The sequence below is a fragment of the Acanthochromis polyacanthus genome, chromosome 13 (assembly GCF_021347895.1).
Source record: "Acanthochromis polyacanthus isolate Apoly-LR-REF ecotype Palm Island chromosome 13, KAUST_Apoly_ChrSc, whole genome shotgun sequence".
Classification (NCBI taxonomy): domain Eukaryota; kingdom Metazoa; phylum Chordata; class Actinopteri; family Pomacentridae; genus Acanthochromis; species Acanthochromis polyacanthus.
The window spans coordinates 12,502,063-12,510,725 of NC_067125.1; positions in this window are offsets into that span (position 1 = coordinate 12,502,063).

Genomic DNA, 8,663 nt, shown 5'->3' on the forward strand with positions numbered 1-8,663 from the left:
TGGAGGCTCATTTTGATCCACTTCATTGCATTATCTGGGTCATTGCCTCCTCCTCCTCCTCTCCTCCCTGTCCTCCTGTTCCCTCCCCTCCTCCATCTCTTTTCTCCTCCTTTCCTTCTCATTGATCATCCAATAAGCCTTGGTGTTAAAAGCACAAGAGATGAGGAAGAGCAAGAGAAAGTGAAACAAAATGTGACAAAATCAAACAGTTTGGGAGCCACTTAGTGAGAAAAAGCTCCGACTGTTTCGCACTTGAAGAACATAAAAGGAAACGAGTGGAAGATGGAGTGGTGCGAGGCCGAGAAAATGGAGAGGAGAGATAAAAATAGAGAAAGCACATGATAGAAATGATTGCAAATAAAGGAGCGACAGGATGATTGATGACTTGTCCTTCCCACATCCTCCCCCTTCCATATCCAGCCCTGCAGTTTGGGTGCAGCCCATTAGGCCTTCTGCACCGTGTGTGCATGTGTAAGAGCGAGCAGCTGTGCACATGCATCTACCTTTTATTTGTTTCTTCACTGCAGTCTAAAATCTGAGTTTTACTAAAAGTGGAAACAAACTGCATCTACATTTCAATTTGTAACATTTTAACTATAAGTCAAATGCTTTTCTTCTTAGCTGATAATGCAATGATCAAGCCTGTGACAACAAGGTGGATGAGAAAAGAGCAGCTAAAGCCAGAGTCACAGAGAGTGCAGAAAACATAGATCCTGTGCAGACACGTAACCACAGCGAGCAGGGAGCCTGAGAAAGTGAGTGTGTGAGAGAAAACAAGATTAGGGATTAGAGTAGAGGATGATTCTACTTCAGGGACTTAGTGTCAAGATAGAGACAATGGGACTAAAGGCAATCTTCTTTATAATTAAAGTTCTGCCTCTACAAGAGATTGGATCGCAGACCAGTGTGTGTGTGTGTGTGTGTGTGTGTGTGTGTGTGTGTGTAACAGTGGTATATATGGTAGCTTGCGTGAATAGTAAAAGATATATAAAAACATAATTGATAAGGGACAGTTTCTTTCATCAAAGAATACTAGACAAATGTAATTCAGTGCTATGACACTGACTATTTCCTCTTGAATCTTGAACCCACACCCTGATCTCCTTGGCTCGCTTCTCTCCATGGAGCTACAGTGCCCCTCCCACCCCCTGTGGCCAGCTCTCGTCAGAGCAGCTCTGATTCTCATGTCATGATACTTTTTAAAACCAACAGGGGGGGATATGACCCCATTAAAAACCAGTGGAGTTACAGTGGAGAGTGGAGATTTGAATAAGAAATACCGCTGTAAGATTTAAGAGGCTCTCAAAAAACAACATGCAAAAGGGTTATTTTCTAAGATATTGTGTTTTATTTTTTTCTTGATTCCTCACTTGCATGGACTTTAAGTACCCTTATGGATTAGGCAGACATTTGAACATGAAAACATATACAGTGCCCAGAAGAAAGGGTTGTCAACTTATGTGAGCAGAGCAAGGCAATATACTGAAGGCACTTACCAATGGACCACCATAATGAATGTCTTGTACATTTTGCAGGTAACCTCTGACTTTCTGCTCATGTATTTCACCACAGTATCCAAATATATAATATAAGATCTGCAGTTAAAGAAAAGGTGTAAGATTTCAATGTTAATTCATGCAAAATGTCATTTTACGAAGTTAAACTAAGAACTAAGAGCAATTGAATGTACATACGTGCCCTAGCATGTGATTGACTGGCACATATCTGTGTACGTTAAATGTTTGGGACATACAGTCATACTGGCCAAAGTATTTTATTTTATATTTACCTTTACTTAACCAGGAAGTCCCATTGAGATTAGAGATCTATTTTACAATAGAGACCTGGCCAGTGTAGCAGCCATACGAAATTTAAAAGTTAGATAAAACAGATACATGATAAACAATAAACAATAAAGAATTGTTCAAGGACAGTGACCTCTTAAGAAAAAAGTTGCCATTCCTCCTTCACCATATTCTTTATGATATTCTTAAACTCATTCATGGACATGAATGTTTCTAGTTTAAGAGTATTTTGAAGATTATTCCATAATCATGGTGCATGATGGGAGAACACTGTTCAGACAAAGTCTATTTGAATCCGGGGAACATTCAAAAGTAACAGCTTGGAGGTGTGCAGTAAGGATAGACTGATACATCAGCCGGCCGATATATATGGCCGATATTTGAGTTTTTTACTTGTATCGGCATCGGCCGATACGCGTGTGGGTTCGCCGATTTACTTTTCCTGGCATGAATTGTTTTAATGATGCCTAAATATTTGTTTCATTTTATTTTATAGACATTACTTGAATAATAATCATAATAATAATAATAATAGATAATAATTTAATAATTTAATCAGATCTAATTTAATGTTATCTTCATTGAAAAAAATGCTTTTCTTTCAAAAATAAGGACATTTCTAAGTGACCCCGAACTTTTGAACAGTAGTGTAATTCACTTTTTTGAATTGTGTTAAGGCTTAAAGTTCAGCAGATTAGAAGGATGGCAGCTTTAAGTGATAGGTGGGTACTATTCTAGCCAATCAAGAGCCCAGAGATGTTTGCATGACCTCCTTACCTGCGTTAGGTCCACTCACGCTTCATATCATTTTCTGGCTGACCAGGAGTTAAGAGGAGTCAGGTAATGCCCCAATGGCAACAACCAAACCTCACATCACAGATACTGTGTGTTCAACCATCTCTGATCCAGTCAAGAGTGACTACAGTTTTGCAAAGATTTTCACTATGCCTGAAAGGCATTGCAGTACAGATGTTTATCAGTATTATAAGGGAAGTTGATTAGGATGTTATGCTGGTCTGTTTGCAAAACTGAAGAGTAAAAAAAACTAAGTTAATGAACCATAAATTTAATAATAGTCCACAAATACAAACATTTAATAAAACTGTCCCATGAGGTTTTATTGGATCTGCATGCTTATTAGGAGCTCATTTTTTAGCTAATATGACAGCAGATATTTGCAACATGGAAGTGTTTTCATCCTGTAACAGCCCCAGAGAGACAGTTTCAACAAGACTGTGGACCTTTCCATAGCAAACAATCAGTATTTTGCGGTCGAAGCAGGAAAAGCACAAGCGTAAGTAATATTGTTAACGACAGCTCTTCTCCATATGTCAGTGAGTCAGCATGCACAATTTACTGCTTCACACCCAATGGAAAGGAGCTACCGTTAACATTGTTTTTATTATTTATGGTGATTTTCCTGTTTTGACAATTAAACATATCCTCCGTTAAAATGGAACAACTGAACCAAATAATTTGGGAATCATTTTATTTCATACACCCCTGATTTACAAGTTATGATGTCTATGGTCGGCCTGGACTATATGTGGTAACTTTGGATGTAAAATACTTGACTATAGATGTGTCTGGTTGTAATAAACCTATATATTTCAATAATATAGTTTTGGATGACATCAGTGTTGGTTTTTAGGTAACAAATACAAGGAGATGAAGATTGGCCATATGTAGTGCGACTGAGATTTTATCAATAAAACTATAATAATACCAGAAGTTAAAGTACTCATGTAGATCGTACTGGGAATAAAAGAGGCAACTTGAATTTAAAAAGTATCTTTTTTCACACAACACTCATATTAAGTGCAGCTTTTCTAAAATAATAGCAATCTTTTTTCACATGGCAGTAATTTGCATAAGCTGAGATTTCAGAAGGTATTTGTAAGATGTCGAGAAGAAATTAACTAAGATTTTGCTATGATTTTGGGTTCTTACAATATTTTTTCCCCATGGATGCCAGGTACCTCCAGTCAGTAGTCCTTGTGTTAAATATGTTGGCGTGATGAGAGTTGATTGTCCTGGTTGATGGCTACATTGTCACTAACAGTAACTGCATTTTCCCTCAGTTTACGGATAAATTCGCCCACACCTTCATCGGATCTATCACATATGTATTTTTATATATTTGTAGTGAGAAGACGTTTTCTACACTGTAAAGTATCATAAAGGAAAATAATTAAATCTACTTATCCATTCTGGATTACTACTTATCCATTCTGGATAACACGTTTTCTTTGTACTTGAGGTATTTTCACTAAATGAATGAACAGCTGCGCAGTCACTCAATTCAATGGAATCAATTTATACGACGCAAAACTGGCACATAAGCAGAATTCCCAGGATGCACTGTTAGAACTGGAGAGATTCCTCAGACACTCTTTAATGTGGATTGAGAAAATAGACAGGGTGAAACCTTGTTGTGTGTTTTTTTATCACATGTTAAGTTTAGTTACGGTTGTTTGTTTTCGTAATAATCACTACAGTTATAATCATAAAGAGAGTTGGCACTGAATTCTGTCCCTTCACCTGTAGACTAATATAATCTAAATGCTAAATTCAGGAGAAAAACACTTAAATTTTGATTATGTAAAAGTAAAGCAAGCCTGTCTGTAACCATCATAGACTGTGGGTGAATTCAAGTTTGTTTATTGAACTTGTTTTCTTAAGTTCAGTGAACACAACTCAGCTATAACTTATAAAATGACTTTATCAGTTAAACAAAGTGCAGCTAAGTCACATTTTAAAGCAGCAGAAGGATTCACATTTCTAAACTGGATTAACTTAAAGTGAAGTACAGTGTAGCTGTGGCCACTGTACATTAGATTATATCTAGATTTATTGCATATAACAATATTCTGCAGCTCAAAAGTCTCTCCATTTAGCATCGCCCATGCCTTGTCCATGCAGGGTAAAGGCCCATTATAATACATCTTCAAACCAGGACACTAAATATGACTATTATGAAATGGTTTTAGCTTCTTTAGGCTTATGATGCATGTTACATCACATCAGATTGTATCACAAACTCATCTGCTTACTGCCATGTTATCTGGAAATACAAATCCATTCTTGTATAAACCGTTGTTTCATGTCTCCTTAAATTCTCACTTGCTTGACATCAAACTCAGTGTTCGTTCTTTTGCCTTTCAGGTAGTCATCTGACTTGTCACGCACACTTCACATTGTGCATATGCTTTTCTAATACCCCAATAATGGAGCCGGTGCATTTCAAGCCTCACTGCTCATCTTAGTCATCTCCTCACCTATAATGAGGAGACAACAGATCGAGGACCTCTCAGTGTATCTTGGCAACAATTATATGAACTAAGAAGACAGGAGAAGCGAGCAATGGAGAAAAGAGAGAGAGAGTGTCAGGGAGGGAAGAGGGCCTCCTGTGCAGAGATAAGATGGTATTCTCCCTTCGTGCAAAATGAGTTCATTAGGGGAGTGAGAGACAGTCATTGCACGGAATGGAGGTTTCTGTGTGATAAAGGGTGGGAGCGACAGGCTGGAGGGAAAAAAGAGTTTCATTTCCTGTTCTTCAGAGGAGGCGGCAGTATCAGGGGATCAGCGGGGAGGCTGGGGGAGAGGAGAGGGGAAAGAAAATGGAGCGACGGGGACAGGACAGACGGAGCAAGTTAGAGATGTAAATGCCAGGATTTTCTGTCAGGCAAAAAACGAGTGACCCCCCTGGATCGCTGTCAAAGAAAACTCATCGAGAACTGAGGGGAGGCAGACAGAAAGAGGGTTGAAAGATATGTCAAACTCAGCTGCTCTCTGAGAAGTGGAAAGTCAAAGTGAACTGCTGGGATGAAGTATTCAGGTTATCATGATGCAAATGTGATTTTTTTTTTTTAATTGACAGCAACCTTAGGCGTAGCTGAGAGAAAGTCCAGGTATATAAGATGGACACACAAGCACAGAGTCCAGCTTGGCCTGCTGGAATTAATATAAGAAAGAGGAAAATAGGAAGATACGAGAGCTGGAAACGAGATGAAATGAGCTGGGGGTCTTGATAGACACCTGATAGTGAGGGAGGCTGGCAGAAATGCAGCCAGGCAGATGCTGAGATGACAGGTACAGCAGAGGTGGAGGGATACGCTGGCTGCGCGGCGCTGTTTAATATAGATCTGCAGCGATAAGGCGAGGCAGAGAACACAGGAAGCGTCCATCAGTCAGGGGAAAGGGGTTCAGAGGAAATTGCCACAATAAAGCACACACACATATAGAGGAGGCCCTGGCACACGGCTCAGAGTGTGGATGCACACATGATGATCTGAGGTTCTTTTCAAACCTGGCAGACAGAACAGCTCATGGGGGAGAAAGTAGAATACAATGAAATAACGACATGTCTAAAAGTTTCTCCTCCCCATCTCAGGATCTACTGCACTCAACTGGCTGCACAAAGCACAGCTGCTCATCTGTTGTTCATTAGCTTACGGCTCAGACGGGTGAACCGAGGCTCGTCTTCTACATCCACGCTCTCTTTCCTCCTTTCTCTAGCATGTGTTTGCTGGAGCTGCTGATTGCAGATTTCAGTTACAGGATTAATCAGTGATGACAAGGAAGCATCGTGTTGTACAGCGCTGTGCATGAAGAGACACACAGGTTGACAGAAAACAAGCACCGCTGTTCTAACAGGTTGAGGCTGCCAGCGTTAACCCTCATGTTGTCTTCATTTGCGAGCACCAAAAAAATAGTGTTTCCTTGACTGAAAAAAATCCAAATATTCAGCAAAAAAATTCCCCAAATTTCTGAAAATTTGCAAAACCTTCAGGAAGAAAATTCCAGTAATTCCTTAAAAGTTTTCTTTTAAAAACATCCCCTAAATTTGGCAAGAAAATGTTTGTAAATATATTCAAAAAATGAGCAAAAATCATCCCAAAATATCCTAAAAATATCTAAAATGATTACATATACGTCAGTACAACTTCTAATATTTTCTTTAAGAACGATCACAAAGAAATCAACCTTCTTTGTGAAGGTTCTTAAGAAACGTGTTTTTATTTAACATTTTTCTTTTTCCACCAAAAAATGTTGAAAGATTTCCCAAAAGTTTTGAAACTGTGGACATCAGAAATTTCACTGTGAATTTATTTATTTATTTCCATATTTTCACGTTTTAAACCGGGTCAATTTTGACCCACAGGACAACACGAAGGTTAACAGAGGCTTGACACAACAGATGATTTTAGCCCTGCTGAGGCCTTTGATCATGATGAGACTGTCTACTTTTATGCAAAAGACTTGAGTTATGCGGACTATGTGAGTAATTGCTTTATTGTCACTAGGAATGGCTAATGGAGATCGGTACTCATTTAAAGTATAGCAACAGCAAACAGAAACACACAAAACAACTTCACAAGGAGCCTCTCTTGCCACATTGCCACGACATGGATGAGAACCTCATCTATGCTTTGGTTCCTGCTTCTTGTAATTTTGATCTGGGAGCCTTGAGGTTTAGCATTTTAATATCACCACCTCTTTAAAAAGTATTCACTCCAGGACATTGTGATACGCTTCAGTGCAGATCATCCAAAAGATTTTGCTGAGAGCAATGTATATAAAAGGAAGGGATTTTCAAGGGCTGATTTAGCAGCTGAGGTATCGAGCTATGCGGAGAGTTTCTTTTTCTGAGGTTTTGAAATATGAAGCTCACACAATGTGGGCCTGTTTAGTATAGCTAATCTAAAAAGTACCTAAAGCTGTCGGTGCAGAAATGCTGTGATGTATGAAATATTGGTTTCATTTCTTGTCCGACATTCACGCCTTCCATCTTGTCTTGTAACATATTTGAGCATACAGTATCATATGTCTGTGGAAGGTCTCACACCGATCAAGCCCTAGGGCTGAGACTGACGTACACTACCGGTCAATACTTTTGATTTTTTATTGAAATTCAAGTAGTTCAACTCCAACGGATACCTTGAAAAGGTGCAAGGTAAATGGTGAACTATCAGAGGTAAAAGAAAACGTGTGTTCCGCTGTTATATCTGCCAGAGGGGGCTACTTTGATGAATCAAAAGTTTAGAATACAGTTTGGTTTCATAACTGCATTTGTTATGCTTTCATTTCAGAGCACAATGAGACATTAACATGGATAATTGGGGTGTTCTAAAACTTTTGACCAGTAGCGTGCAGTTAAACCCTGCGCTGTTGAGCATTTGTTTCCTGATCAGACCTTTTGGTTGGTTCATTTCTCCACCTTGAATGTACAGCTGTTTCAGAAAGTACTCAGACTCCCTCACTTTTGTACTTTATTGTCTTCCAGACGTGCTTAAAATGAATAAAAATGCCATTTCCCCATATTTATGTACATTCCCTATTCAACCTGTTTTCAGCTCCTTAAAAAGTATTCACACCTTTAATTCAATTCAATACTTAGTGGAAGCCTCCTTTGTAGCCATTACAGCTGTGAGTCTATGACATTGCACACATGGAGTTGGGCTGTTCTTCTTTACAGATCCTCTCAAGGTTTTTTTTTTTAAGCTTGGATGGGAAGTGTCTGAACTGCCATTTTCAGGTCTCTCTGCAGATGTTATAAATTTAAGTCTGGGTTTTGTCAACGCCACTGAGAGATGATTAGAGATTTTTCCTGCAACTGCTTCAGTGCTGTCTTAGATATGCTTTGGTCCAGTGTTGTTCTGAAAAGAATGTCATTGTTCCAGTCTCAGGTCATCTAAATTTTCTTTCAGGACTTCTCTGTATTTGGCTGAATTCCTTCATCTCTTCCCTGGTGTTGAAATATATCCCCAAAGCATGATGCTGCCACCACCGTGCTACACTATGGTGATGGTGTTGATGAGATGATAAGCAGTGCCCAGTGTTCTACCCAAATAGAAT